The following is a 14,566-nucleotide window of genomic DNA, read 5'->3' on the forward strand; positions in this document are numbered from 1 at the left end:
CATTGTTTCCCCTTTGGAGATGATGAAACTCAGGCAAATAGAGGTTACATGAGTAGCTCAGAATCACAGTGCTAAGTATCTGAGACTGGTTTTGAACTAAGACCTTCTGATTTCTAGCCCAACACTCTATCTAGTACCATTTAGCTGCTATATTTTCTGAATAAGTAATTCAAAATATATTAATTACATATTAAACTATATGCAAAATTCTTTTTCTTTCCTTTTCTCCCTCCCTCCCTCCCTCCTTCCCTCCCTCCTTCCTTTCTTTCCTTCCTCTTTCCCTCCTTCCCTCCCTCCCTCCCTCCTTGTTTTCCTTCCTTCCTTCCTTCCTTCCTTCCTTCCTTCCTTCCTTCCTTCCTTCCTTCCTTCCTTCCTTCCTTCCTTCCTTCCTTCCTTCCTTCCTCCCTCCCTCCCTCCCTCCCTCTTTTGCTTCTTTCCATCATTCCTTCCTTTTTTTCCTCTTTCCTCCTCTTTTCCATTTTGCCCTTCCCTTCCTTCACCACTTTCCTTCTCTCCTTGGTTCCTTTCTCTTTCTCTCTTACTTCTATCCAGGGGTGAACTGGCAAAGATGTTAAAACAGGCTCACCAAACAGCACAGCATACTTAAATTTAATTTGTCTTATCACCATTTTCCACCACCATTTTAAGTCCAGAAAATCAACAAAACAATCAGTCAAGCTCAGATTTGTAGCACTGGCTAATTTCTCAGGTGCAAAGACTCACACTGAAAATTGAACAGTTTTCCTAAGCCTGAATGAGCTGCCTCCAGCACAAATCTTCCTCTGCTTCCCTCTCTCCCTTCTCCTCCCCTTTTCCCCCATCATCCTTGATTAGACTATGATGAATCATAATATAAACATAAAGAACTGAGATCAGATTCAGGTTTACTTCAAAAGGACTTACCAACCAAAGCTCCCTGAGTCAGGCTCATTCTTTGGAGTTGTGGAGGGTGCCCTAGGAAGCACAGACCAAGGTCGGGGGTGCAGCAAGGGATGATATGGGAGGCGCCATATTAAAAAGAAGTTTAGGTTTGAAATCAAAGGATTTGGGCTGCTAACTTACAAGCTTTATGAGTTACTTCAATGATTCTCTCTTTCAGTGGCCTGTTAAAAATGGGCTCATGAGACTGGGAGATCCTATGATTTTTTTTTTTTTTCTGAACCTAGGGAGCTCAGAGTGTAGCAGAGGGCAAGAAAGAGCAGCCTTTGTTTCTTCTTGGTCTTCATACTCCTTCCCTCTCAGACAGGCAGTTCTAAGTCATGGGGCACGCCCGGGGATGAGGAACACAAAGGCTGAGGAAAGAGAAGGCGCTGGGGTCTCTGGCCAATGGGCCAGCTTGTTGGGGCAGCTGTTCCCTGGATCTGCTTCTAAGGAATGTATGTGAATTGGGAAGTGGCTGGATTGGATTGTTTTAAACAGCTGCCTGTGTCTACCCTCTCCAAATGGATAAATTTTAAAAGTAAACCCAGGATCCAATGAAGAGAACACTCCAACAAAGTCATCCCATTGACGAGTTGGACAAAATCCCTCATCTTTGATGCTTCCTTGTTCACAGGAACAATTAAACGTGTGAAAAACACCCTCTTTGGAATTGCACAACTAACCTAACTGTGCAGCACCTCTCCTTGTCATTGGCTTAATAAGCGATTTGGATTTGATTCCTAGACACTCACACAATGATATGATTAACTTCCAAGTATTTCATCAAAGCCATTTTTAACCCTGTTAATCAAATGGGAGATGATGATGTTATCACAAGGCTTTGTTGTCTCTCTGGAGGAATGCTTCCCCGCTCGCTACGGGGCCTCCCTCGGCACAAACTGAAGCTTGGCCGCAGCCAGCGACTTTTATGGTGCAAATATTTAAAGCACAACTTTGAAGATTTTGCCATTCAAAACAGTCACACATGGCTCCGGGCCCAGCCGAACGCAAGCTTCAAGGAGGAAGAACGCCATATATTGTTGGCAAATGACAACAAGCAAAACAAAACATATTTCTAAACCAATTGCGACCTTGGCTAATGGTCTTGTTTTGGGGTCTGACTAGGATTTGCAGCCTCCCAGCCCTCTCTTTTATAGACACGGGACTGATTGCTGATGTTTAGATTGGGATGAATGGGAGAAAACATTTGGCAAGCGAGTCAGAGATGTGGCAGGTTGGTCCGCACAGATGGGGACGAGATATTTGAGAGTTCTACGGACCTTTGAATTCGAGAATTGATGTAAACTTCTGAGACTGCGTGCAGCATTTTGTGCTAAAGGAGGTCTGTAAACAATTATAGGACATGTAGACATGGGAGTCATTGGGAAGCATGGATTGGGGCTCAGGTTTCCTCAACATGGCTATTCTCCCATTTACATCTGCCCAGAGGAATAATTCTGATCTCACAATATATTCTCTACTGTTTAGTCCTCTGACACATCTCCCTATCAGGTTGAACAAGGTTCTCGCTGATGGTTGTATAAATTCCACGGCAGAGTCATAACTAGGGTGAGGTGATCAGAACTTTGATCCCAGGCATCAAAAGGGAGAGGGTGCTAGTAACCCTTAGACTCCTTCAGCAGCTAACCCAGCAGAATTTGAAACCTAGTTAGCAAAATTAAAATAAGAAGCTAGCAGATGGTGCTTACTGCTCTGCCTGCTGTTCCACCCCAGGTGAGCTTTCTCCCCTACCTAGCACTAAAGTGACCTTACTGTGTCCCAGAGCCTTTTCCCAAGGGGGCTAGTGTCCTGGGCTCCTTGATTTCCCCCTACTTCCCCAATGAAGTTTGACTGAGCTCTGAACATTTCTAGTTACATCTCTGCCTAAGAGACCAAACCAAAGTTCAGAAAGCCTTCAGTCTGTCTGTGTTCTCCTACTTCTTTCGGATGATTCATTTTCTGCGAGCTTCCTGCTACACCAAACCAAAGGGCCCTCTACTTCATTATTTAAAACTCCTGGGTTTAAATTTCCAAGTCAGACATCGGTGCTGTGAACAGAAAGAGGGAAAATGAGGTCGAAGAAGATGGAAACAAAGAAAGGAGCAAAATCAGAACCCCGAAAAAAGCCCTGAGGCCCTAGGACACTGACCCAAGACTTAATGAAAAGTCAGACTAGGCCAGGCCAGGCCAGGCCAAGTCAAGTCAGGCGGCCAAACTGTGGAAGCTGATGCAAGACAGATGTAGGGTGGGTATCCAACATGGGCACGGACTCAGGGAGGCTGGGAAACAATAAAACTGCACCACAGCATCAGCTGTCCCCTCACATATGGGAAAAGATGGGAGACATTTGCAGCAGCCCTCAAGCCAGACAAATCAATTTGAGAAATTCTGAAGCATTTTAGATTGGGGATTTTGAAAAATGCAAATAAGTCTAAATGATCCTCTTGTCCCACCCACCTCTCCCATTCCACTTCTCCTTTTGCTTTCTTCTATTTGGGGGCCAAGGAGATAATAAGAAGTTTAGTGGATAGAAAATTGGCTTTGGAGTTGCAGAGAGCTGAGTGAATTCTGTCCCTGTGACTGGGAAAGTCACAATCTCTCATTGTCACAGGTAATTCTGTAGCAGTTATAAGTTTCATGGAGGAAGTACTAGGAGGTCCCTGTACTGGGTAAATGAAAGGAGGAGAGAGAGAGACAGACACAGAAACAGGCAGAGACAGAGAGAGAGAGAAAGAGAAAGACAGAGACAGAGATAGAGAATCAGAGAGACAGAGAGAGAGACAGACAGAAACAGAGATACAGACGGCAGAGACAGAGAGAGAGAGAAAAAGAAAGACAGAGACAGAAAGAGAGAAACAGAGAGAGTCAGAGAGACAGACAGAAAGACAGAGATACAGACAAACAGAGACAGATGAGAGATAGATACAGAGACACGAAGAGAGATACGGGCAGGCAGACAGAAACAGAGATAAATAGACCAGACAGACAAGATTTAGTGAGAATTTAAGAAGCAAGATTGCTTTTCTCAGGGATTAAATCTTAATTCTGCTTATTTATCTCTATGACATTAACCAGTTTAATATGGGGTTTATTTCACTGAAGTTTATTGTTAAACAGAACCAGCCATTGGGTTTTCTGCTCCATTTCCAGAGTAGCTGCAGAAGTGGAAGTCTGAGATTTCTGAATCCCTTAGAGTAATCACTGTAATCTTCTCCAGGTATTTTGTGCAGATTAAGTGGGGGCCTGGTTCCTAATTCCATCAATGCATCCTCTTCTCTCTGTGTCTCTTCTCTGTGTGTTTCTGTTTCTGTCTCTGTTTCTCTTTATCTCTCTGTCTCTATCTTTATCTCTGTCTCTGTCTCTTTCTCTCTCACTCTCTGTCTCTTCAATCACTGTCTCTGTCTCTCTCACTGTCTCTCTCTCTCTCTGTTTCTCTCTTTCTGTCTCTGTCTCTCTGTCTCTCTCTGTCTCACTGTATCTCTGAGAATCACTGTCTCTGTCTCTGTCTCTCTCTCTCTCTCTGTCTCTCTCTGTCTCTCTCTGTTTCTCTCTTTCTGTCTCTGTCTCTCTGTCTCACTGTATCTCTGAGAATCACTGTCTCTGTCTCTGTCTGTCTCTCTCTCTGTCTCTCTCTGTTTCTCTCTTTCTGTCTCTGTCTCTCTGTCTCACTGTATCTCTGAGAATCTCTGTCTCTCTCTCTCTCTCTCTCTCTCTCTCTCTCTTTCTCTCTCACTCTCTGTCTCTTCAATCACTGTATCTGTCTCTCTCACTGTCTCTCTCTCTCTCTGTTTCTCTCTTTCTGTCTCTGTCTCTCTGTCTCACTGTATCTCTGAGAATCACTGTCTCTGTCTCTGTCTGTCTCTCTCTCTGTCTCTCTCTGTTTCTCTCTTTCTGTCTCTGTCTCTCTGTCTCACTGTATCTCTGAGAATCTCTGTCTCTCTCTCTCTCTCTCTTTCTCTCTCTCTCTGTTTCTCTCTTTCTGTCTCTGTCTCTCTGTCTCACTGTATCTCTGAGAATCTCTGTCTCTGTCTCTTTGTTTCTCTCTGTGTATTTCTCTGTCTCTCTGTCTGCCCTAAATGGACAGGATGTGGACACTGGAACTGGGTCAGTCACTTTGTCCTTCAGTTGCTGTTATTTTCCAGGGCCAAGAATCTCTTCCTTTTGTTCTCGGTTCCCTTTCTTTCCCCAGCCATGCTGGAGAGGGAGCCTCACATTCCAAATACTCTTAGTGTTCGAAGGCACTGGCTGGCTCACGGAAATGAGTTTCCAATATCTAATTCAGCTGAACAAGGCCTGCCATCAGCCCTGATTCTCCTTCCCGTAAGCCAGGAAATGGACTCCCCATTCATTAGGAGACAGAATTGATTCTCATTTCTACCTGGTTATTCCACACACTGCTAGCATGTTCTGCTGAACATCTCAATTCCCTTTATGTCATCCCTCCGGACTAGTTAAAAACCACGGGCATCCTTGGATAGTTTGTGCAAAGTGAAAGCAAGGCAGAGAAGAGACCAGTGCTGGTTATTAAAGGGACATTAAATGTGGCTGTTGGAGCCAGGTTTTTTTTTTTTAATAGCCATCTAATATTGATAGAAATCCTTACAATTTGGAGAATCTAAGCTTTCTATTCCCAATTTTGTAATGCTGCATATGTGCTTCTGAATATTTTCCCAGAGCAGCATGGTATCTAGTTGAGAAAAGTCATCTAACCTGCCTATTTTCTCTTAACCAGTAATAAGCATTTATGAAGTGACTACTATGTGCTAAGTGTTAAAGAGCAAAGTCCCTGACTACTAGGTGCTCCCAGTCTAAGGGGTGAGACAACATACAAACAGCTAAATATAGGTAAATATAGAATAAATAGGAAATAATCACTTTTTTATTTCCTTTATTTTGCTGCTAATTGTCTTAATGCTTGTTATAATTAGTCAATCAATAAAAAAGTGTATATTGAACACTCAGAGTTAGGGAATTTGGACCTTCTCTGGATTACAGCAGTTAGAGAGCTAAGTCTAGAGTCAGGAAAACCTGACTTCAAATGCTGCCTTATATACTTTCTGACAGTATCCTTTAAATGTTTTCTGCTTCAGTTTCTTCACCTATAAAATGGGAATAATAAGAATCCATCTTGGGGAGGGGGTTGTGAGGAGCAAATGAAATAATATATGTAAAGTGTTTTACAAACTTTAAATGCTAGCTATTTATTATGATTATTAAAAACTGAAAGGAAGCTGAGAAAACAGTTCTTCCATCCCCTCTTTTTCAGATGAGAAAAATGAAGACCGGGAAGAGAATTTATTTACTCAAGCAAATGGCAAAGGCAGGCTCAAACCAAACTTGCTGACCCTGCCTTCCTCTGTACATAGTGGTCTCTTTTTAAAACTCCAGCAAAATCTGATTAATAAAGGAGCATTCCATTTGATAATATCAGTGCAGCTTTCCATCAAATTTACTTACCGTGAAGAAAGCCAGGGCTAATGAGCAATGACTCTCCAATATGTCCAGTTGTTCTGGGGAATCCTGGTAAATGCCAAAAGTAGTGGTACATGTCCTTTCTAAACTCAAACAGCTCTCTTGAAAGTTGAGATGGGAGAAAAATGGAAGAGGAAATGTGAGGATCAGAGAGCTCTCAGGAAATCTCTGAAGACCTCAGGACTCCGTGATGGATATAATGGTTGTCTTCCATGAGGATCGAGACTGTCATACACAATGTCAAAAGTGTGAGGGGATGGAAATGATAATATTATACTTTGTAATATACTTCATGCTATACTTCACACTGTCTTGTTTCATTCTCCTTTTAAATTCACTCCTAATAAGTTGATGGATGAAAAGTTAGATAAAAAATAACTTGTCTTTTTTTAAATTAAAAATTCTAAGCTTAAACACTGAAGGAAAAAAACCTTGGGCAGGGCACAAAAAGAGGGTAGTCCAAAACCATCTCTACTGAACCCTGTTTGCTTTTAATAATGATGATTAGGATGATGATAATAACTAACATTTATTATATGCCAGAAACTATGCTAAGCCCTTTATAATTATTGATTCTTATCACAACCCTTGGATATAAATAATATTATTATTCCCATTTTACAGATCAGAAAACTGAGCCAACCATGGATTAAATGACATTTTGTAGGATTACACACTCTGTAAGTGTCTGAGAGCAGATTTGAACTCAGTTTTTCTTTACTCAAGTCCTAGCTTCTATCAACTGCATCTCCTAGCTTTTTAAAAAAGTATATAAAACCCAATATCTCTTAAGCCACATAATGCTGTTATCACTATTAAACTTCTTGGAAAAAAAGTGGTTGTGCAGTGGTTTTAGTTATGTCTGACAGTTCATGACCCCATTTGGGGTTTTCTTGGACAGGATAATTGAATGATTTTCCCTTTCCTTCTCTAGATCATTTTATAGATGAGGAAACTGAGGCAAACAGTTAAGTGACTTGCCCAAGGTCACACAGTCAGTATATCTCTGAGGATGGATTTGAAGTCAAGTTTTACTGACCCCAGGACTGATAGTCTATGCCTTATGTCACCTAGTGACCCTCAACTTCTCACTATCCACTTTCTCATCTAACCCCTGATGTTCCCCCCCCCCCACACACACACACTGCTTTCTAATGAGAAAAGGAAGCATTCCAGGGAAACTAGAAGAGGAGCACGAGCTGAGGCTGATTGTGTGTGTGTGACTTCGTGATATGAAAATGGATAGGAGAATGGACAAGATAAGTCAAAATCTTTCTTATCAGAGCCCAGTTCTTAGTAGATCTGGTAGGAGGAGGATGAGCTGTGTGGCCAGAGATCAGGTAGTTTGGTTTGGAAATGTCTGGGAATAAAACAAATAGACTGTGTCCTGTGTAGTAGAGCACATATAAATGTGATTGTTAAGCAATAACTGGATCATTCCCCCCATACTATGAGAGTTTTATCCTTCTTTCATTTTCCAATAGCCAATAACAATCTCTTAGGAAACTTCACATTTGCTGAGATTTTCTAGTGGTAAGAAAAATGGATTTTGAAATTCAGATCAAACCTGCATGACCTTGTGCTAATCACTTAATTCCCAAGGTTATCTTTTATGCCTATTATATGTAACACACATTCTCCCTCTACCTTTCCCAACCTCCCTCTCCTACCCTCCCTCTCCCTTATCTCTCTCCCTCATCTATCTTCCCCTCTCCCTCTCCTTCTCCCACCTTCCCTCTCCCTCATCCTCCTCCCTTTCCCTCCCCCTCTTTCTTTCTTCCTCTCCCTTTTTCTCTCCCTCTCCCTCTCTTTCTTCCTCTCTGCCTCTCTGTCTCTCGCTTTGCTTCTCTCTCTCTGTCTCTGTGTCTCTGGCTCTCTATCCCCTGTACCATGCTATGCACAGCCCTAAGCATATAAAGCCCATTGAATTAACTGAATGAACCAATTCAATATATTTGGTAGATTATCAAATTTAATAATAGCTTCTGTAAATATATATTTAATCAATAACTTTCATATCCTTTTTGAATAAACACAAAGAGCAAGATTCATTTCAACTGTTATCTAAATGCACTTGTCTCAGGGAATTCACTAATTGTCAATTAGTGATTAGTCTGGAGAAAATGACTTTCTTTTGTTTTCCAAAAAACTGCATCAGATTACGTAGAATCTTGAAAATTTCATGCTGGTTCTAGGTATTAATAGGTGCTATCCATAGCTTTTACATTCTTCTGGTCTTCTTCTATTAAGTTAAGTAGCCATGAAGAGAGAAAATCTTTTCAAGATGTTTCCTTTAAAATGATCCAACAGGTGTTTTGGAAAGAATTTGTGAAAATTAAGGGAGAAATAGATTTGTTTTAAAGAATTGTTTATTATTTTTTTTTACTAAAGTAGCAAAAATAAGAGTAACAAAATGGGGTGTTTTATATCTCCTAAGAACTCCAGAAGGGAAAGAAGACTCCAATACTTCATCAACAACTAACTGATTCAATATCGTCCTAGATAGGGTAAAGCCAAATAGGCATTTTCCTTTAGTTCTCTTCTACAGATTATTTCTTGCAATAGGGTGGGGATGACCTTGGAAAAGGTGAGGTGAGATTCAACTTCCCTCCAAAATAGGACAGTTTTACAATAAGACTTTTCTAAAAAGAGTTTACCAGGTTGTCATTTCTCATAAAAACTCTACACTGGAGCTATTGTATAGAAGGTATACCATAGAATAATGGAAAATGCCAAGGGGGTATGGAACCCATGTGGTCAGTATTTCTGAGCTCATCCCTAAACTGTTACATCACTTATTTTTGTCTATTTGTTAAGTCTAGAATCTAAGCTCCCTTCTTGGAGGCTAGATGATTGATACATTGGGATTTATACAGCATTTGGAATCTTGAACTGACAGGTACCCAAGAAGCCCAAGCTCATCTGATTATTATTTAATAATGTGGGCCATTAGGAGATCATCAAGGATTTAAGACATGCTCAAAGTTGCCAATTTTCCTTTTGAACCCTTGATCAGACAGACAGAAATGCTAGCCCTATCAGACAGCCTCCTCTGGGGCTCTCCTGTTGGGCATTAATTGCCCTAGGAGAGAAGGATGTTATCCTCCTTTTGATTAAAAGTCTCTAACAAAGGGGAACTGGAATCCATTTTGGTTGGTATGGTAATTGCTTACATTAAGAAGACCTCTACATTAAGGAGCACATGTTGCCAGGAATTACATTTTGATTGTTGTTGTATTTCATCTTTAATGGGTTCTCTTTTTCTTTTCTTATCAGGTGAACCATCTCCTTATTTAGACTGCAATATTCTTTATCCATTGTCTTCTCTCTCCACCTTCTGTCTATGGAACTCTTGATACTTTCATAAATACTATACAGCTCCAGCAGAATCTAATGACATAGATAGTCATTTGAATTGGTAAAATAATAAGAGGTATAAGCAGAACTTCATTTTAGTGAACTTGAAGTCCTACTCAGAGAGGTCTAAAAGAATCATGGAATCACAGAATTTGAAAGTTGTAAAGGAACTTAGATGTCCAACCAACATGAAAAAAAATCCCTACTGTAAGTATCCCAAAAAATGGCCATCCAATTTCTACTTGAAGACTGCCAAGGAAGTAGCAATTTGTCAGTTCTAGGAGCAGTTCATTCCACTTTGGGACAGTTTTCTAAAGCTATTTATTAGTCTTCACATCTATAAGTTACCTCTTTGAAACTTCCAACTATTACTCCTCGTTCTGCCCCCTTAGGCCAGACAGCCTGATCCTTCCTTTATATCAAGGCCTTTGAATACTTGGAGACAACTACTTTGCTTCCTTCTGAGACTTCTCTCCTCCAGGCTAAACATCCCCAGTTCCTTCAATTGATTCCCATGATGTATATTTAAGGACTTCATTCTCCTGGTTATCCTGCTGTTTATACGCTCTAGCTCAGGAGTTCTTAATATTTTTGTGTCATGGACCTCTCTAAGGGTCTGGTGAAATCCATGGATCTCTTCTCAGAATAATTTTTTTCAATGCATAAAATGAAATACATAAGATAACAAAAAACCACAATTAAAATGAAAGAGTTATTAAAATATTTGTAAAAATAAGATACAGATTTCATGTTAAGAACTTCTTGTTAGAATCCAAGAAATACCTATTAAAACATTATTCAAGATTTGGGGGAAACAAAGACTTCTCTCCCCCAAAAAATCACTATCTCCATCCTCACTGAATTTATTTATTTGTTTACAACTCTAAAATTCTGTGATATCATAATTCTTTTAGATCTCTCTGGGTAGGACTTCAAGCTCACTAAAATGGAACTCTGCCTTATACCTTTTATTATCTCACCAAGTCAAATAGTGATTTGTTGCCCTCAGTTAATAATTTGTGACAATAGCTATGGCCATGAAGGGAACTGAAACAAATATTGCAGAGCACTAAGAAACTGGTGAGACATCAAAGACACCAAGGTCATCCACTGCATCCTGGGCTACCTGCCAATTGGCTTGAGTTTTGTTTTGCCACTGGATGATTGTGAAAGAGAATAAGAATTATGATTTGTGAAACTCTGCTTTACTCATTTATAATGTCGTTAGTCTTCTTCAAAAATGAAAGACAAACAACAATATTCAACAATGTAGATAACCCTTTCACAAATAAGGAGATACATGGTATATACAATGTCCTTTCAAGCCAAGGAATGTTCAATAAACTTGCAAGAATAAGATAATGGTGAGATGTTGGAATCCTAGTGTCAGCTCAATTTGAAACAAGGTGAAAACTCAAGGGAGATGTCAGAATTCTGGTGTTCACTCAATGGAATTGATACAGTGCTTATTGGTTCACACCTTAGAGCCAATCCTTTAGAGATGATAAGTCGCTAATACTGATAGACAACCATGCTTGTGTTCACACCTTTACTCATTGGAGTTCACGAGAATGGGAGATTCACAAAGTTAACTTTGTAACTGTGAATTCACACCTCCCTTAATCCCTCCCTTGGAGGGGAGGAGTCAACCTTTGGGAGATGATGTATAAGAAGTGGACATAGGCTTGGTCAAGAGTTCAGTTGAAAAGATTCAGAGTGGAGGAGCATCAGTCAGTTCAGCAGAAGCCTACTCTCAGAGGCGCAACCAGATTCATTTCATCTCACATAGCTGTGGTGGCTGGGCTCCTGCACTTCCCCCACTGAGACCAATGCTGATCTGAAAGGCTCTCCAGAAAGCTGCCCAGCCCTAGGCAAGGAGGTGTTGGCTGGAGGCTGAAGAAAGCAGAGGCAGAAGCAAGGGACAAAGCTGCTTGAGCTCTTAGAACCAAGGAGAGAGAGAGGCCTCTAAGAAAACTAACCAGGCTATAATGGAGACAATAAAAGATCTGAACTTTTAGCACCTGGCTGCATTTGGGTGATTATTACTTCTAAGAAACTAAGGCTGCCTCCATAAAACCTCCCCAAGAAACCTGCTCCCAGAGAGAATCATTATTATTTTAAAGAAAAAGAACACCACATTTTGGTGCCCTGAACATGGGACTGACAGGCCCCTCAGTGGATTTCAGTGTAAAATCTCCGATCCTGATTTCAGTGGAAAAGTCTTCTTGACCCAGAAATTAGGGCCCTTTTCCACCCAATGGTGCCACCACTTGTTGGACCTCATCCATTGATGCCAGCCAATCCTTGGGGTGGACCAGTTGTCGATGAAATTCTGCCTCCACCACTTCCAGAACCCCCAATAGAGAGTGTCTGGGAGAGAGGAATCTGGCATGCAAAGGAGGTTTTTAAAAAGGCAATCAGGAACCTGATTTTGAAGGAAAAAAGGTTTACAGTGACCACTGGAGAAGATGAGCAAGAATTTGACAAAGAAAATGAATTTTTCAGAGAATGGAATTATCGGATTACTAGAGATGTCAGAGATACAGCACTTGAACCATATTCAGATCCTTATTATGATTATAAAATAGAGCAATTTGGGCGTCGGGGACAATATGAGAACTTCAGAGTGCAATACACAGAAACTGAACCATATCATAATTATCAAGAGAGGGAAAGGGAACGAGAGAGAAAATAGACAGAGAGAACAGGAACGGGAACGTGAGAGTGACCGAGAAAGGGAATGGTGGCAAAAGGAGAAGAGAGCGAGAGAAAGAAAGAGAACAGGACAAAGAACAACAACGAAGGAAAGAGGAGTGGGAATGAGAATGAGCCAAGCTAGATGAAAAAGACAGGCAGCACAGAGACCAGGACAGAGAAAAAGAGCGAGAAAAAGAAAAGGAAAAACCAAAACCTAGATCCATTCAACCACCAAGGCGTCAACCTGAGCCACCAAAGAAGGAAACCACATCAACTGGCCCACAGGTGAAAAGAGCAGATGAATGGAAGGCTCCTTGGCGATGATCTAAGTCCCCTAAAAAGAAACTTGGTGTATCAGTTTTTCTAAGCCGTGCACGGAGGGGTCGAAAAACATCTGCCTCATCAGCATCTGCATCCAATTCCTCCAGGTCATCTTCTCGTTCATCATCATACTCTGGTTCTGGCTCCTCAAGATCCCAGTCCAGGTCCTCATCCTACAGCTTCTATTCTAGTCGGTCTTCTAGACACGGCTCATTCTCAGGCAGCAGATCCAGGTCTCGATCTTTTTCATCCTTCCCCTTCTCCATCACCAATATCATCCCCAAACAAACCTTCTATAAAAACTAAAGGAGAGCCTGCCCCACCTGCTGGAAAAGGAGAGAAGTCTCTGAAAAAGCCAGTTCCCCTTCCCGTGCCCCTACAGTCCACTAAAACCATCACACCTGCAGCAGAGCCAACCAAACCAGGAGATAACAGAGAAGCCAGAAGGAAGGGCCACCCAACTAGAACCCCATCCAGGAGGCGGCCCAGCAGTGGCAGCATCAGCAGCAGCGCCAGTAGCCATGTTGGATCTAGTTCCTGATCCAGGTCCTGAGTGTGAGCAGCATCTCCTCCAACTCCAGTGCTACATCAAGTAGCAGTTCTGTTTTCAGTGCGGATTCGGAGGACATGTATGCTGATCTGGCCAGTTCCTGGTCTCCCATGCCTGCCCAGCCAAAGAAGGAGAAAGGAAAGTAGAAAAAAGAAGACAGTGTTGAAGAAGAGAAGTAGAAAAGGGAGGCACCCACACCCCCCCCCAAATCCACAAAACCTGCAGCCAGTAGTAAATCATCCCAGCAGCCACCACCTCCCCAACAAGTGCTCCCGCCACAACCTCAGCAAGGAGGGTTCAACACTCACAATGAGATCAAACTGACATTATTAAATAAGGCAGCTGAGAAAGGAAGCAGGAAAAGATATGAACCATCAGAGAAGGACAGACAAACTTCTCCTCCAGCAAAACGAGCTAACCTATCTCCTGAAAGAGGTTCTTGTGATAGGAAGCCAGGTGGAAGAATCTCTTCTCCTAAACAGGAACATCAGAGAGAACAGAACCCCGAATCACCTGACTCAACCAGATAGGAAATGCCAGCTGTCCCCACAATCCAATAATTCGAGCAAAGTTACCAGTGTGCTCCGCAACGCTTCAGATGGGAGACTGGCCACGACTAGTGCCAAGTCTGGCAAGTCAAGCACACTGTCGCTGTCCAGATGAGAGGAGCTCTTGAAGCAGCTGAAGGCCGTGGAGGATGCCATCGCTCGGAAGCGGGCCAAAATCTCTGTGAAAGTATAGCTCCTGGCCGGGCCTACAGAGACTCTTATGTGTTTTCTTTCTTTCTTTCTTTTTTTTTTTTTAATAACTTTTATTGACAGATCTTATGTATTTTCATAAATAGTGAAAGTGCATCCATTTTGGATTGTGCAGTTAATGTGTTATTTTGGCTGCGGTTCTTCTTTAAAATTAAAAAAAAGAAAAAAAAGTTTCTCAGCTGGAGAAGAAGCCACCCACGTAAGGAAGATAACTGATTCCCAGCCACTAAACCAAGGATCAGCCCATTCTCCCCAGAGCAGGACCCTCAAAGGCAGAGCCGGCCAGCACTGAGTGGGACGCAGATTTCTTGAGATGAAAAATTGTTGATGAGACCATTGCAGTACTTCAGAGCTTACAGGAACTATTGGATTCCTGGCACATGAACTAATGGACAATGGATTCCTTTTGGACTATTTCTAGGACTTATGGACATGTATAAATTCTCATGTCGTTCATGTTATTTGTTACATCACTACTAGCCTGTGTTAT

At 41.6% G+C, this 14,566-nt stretch overlaps 1 pseudogene; it reads left to right on the forward strand.

The window, feature by feature from the left end:
• Positions 1-1,781: 1,781 nt before the first annotated feature.
• On the forward strand, positions 1,782-14,059 carry LOC105750743 (annotated as a pseudogene).
• Positions 14,060-14,566: the final 507 nt, after the last annotated feature.

The sequence above is a fragment of the Sarcophilus harrisii genome, chromosome 5, assembly GCF_902635505.1.
Source record: "Sarcophilus harrisii chromosome 5, mSarHar1.11, whole genome shotgun sequence".
Taxonomy (NCBI): Eukaryota; Metazoa; Chordata; class Mammalia; order Dasyuromorphia; family Dasyuridae; genus Sarcophilus; species Sarcophilus harrisii.